Below are 825 nucleotides of genomic sequence, written 5' to 3' on the forward strand. Positions count from 1 at the left end.
GAACATTTACCTCCTGAAGAGGCCAAGTTGGATGCCAAAATTCTGGTGCAATTATGGTAATGTCCGCACCTGTGTCTACCAGACCAGACAACAAAACACCATTTATTTTTATCGATAATTTTGGTCTTTGTTCATTAATAAAAGTTTGCCAAAAATTTTTCTTTATATTTGCTCCTGAATTTTCTATTCTCTCTGTTTCATCATCCTGATCAGCATGACTTATTCCAATAGGCATTTGGTTATTTAATTGCTCTGGGTAGGGGTTTCCTCTACGACTGCAGGAAAGGTTTGAACTGGATTTGCTATTGGGGCCTGCATGAGGCCCCTCTGGGAGTTTCCCGAAGACTGAGGCAAAGGATTACCCTGTCTGTCCCTTGTTGATCTACATTCGTTGGTCCAGTGTTTTCCCTTACCACACCTTCTGCATACTCCAAAAGGAAGGGGCATTCTGTTGCCATTGTTCCTTGAAGAAACATTGTTTCTAGGAATGACCTGTTTACAGTCCCTTTTCAAATGTCCTTGCTTTCCACATCCAAAACATCTAACATTCCTCAAACCTTTTGAAATTGCTTCTCCTACCCACGTATCATCATGCTCATGAGCTTCAACATTAACCATATCTCTAATCCAATCTTCCAAAGGTGCAGATCTTGCCTTTAACGGCCTGATTATTGTTTTGCATGCTGCATTCTCATTCTCAAAGGCCAAAGATTCAATTATTATCTTACTAGCTTCTGAATCCGGGACCATTCTCTTTACTGCTGAAGCCAGTCTTTGTAAAAAATCTGTGAAAGATTCTTTTGGGCCTTGTACAACCTTTGTAAA

The sequence above is a fragment of the Peromyscus eremicus genome, chromosome X (assembly GCF_949786415.1).
Source record: "Peromyscus eremicus chromosome X, PerEre_H2_v1, whole genome shotgun sequence".
Lineage (NCBI taxonomy): Eukaryota > Metazoa > Chordata > Mammalia > Rodentia > Cricetidae > Peromyscus > Peromyscus eremicus.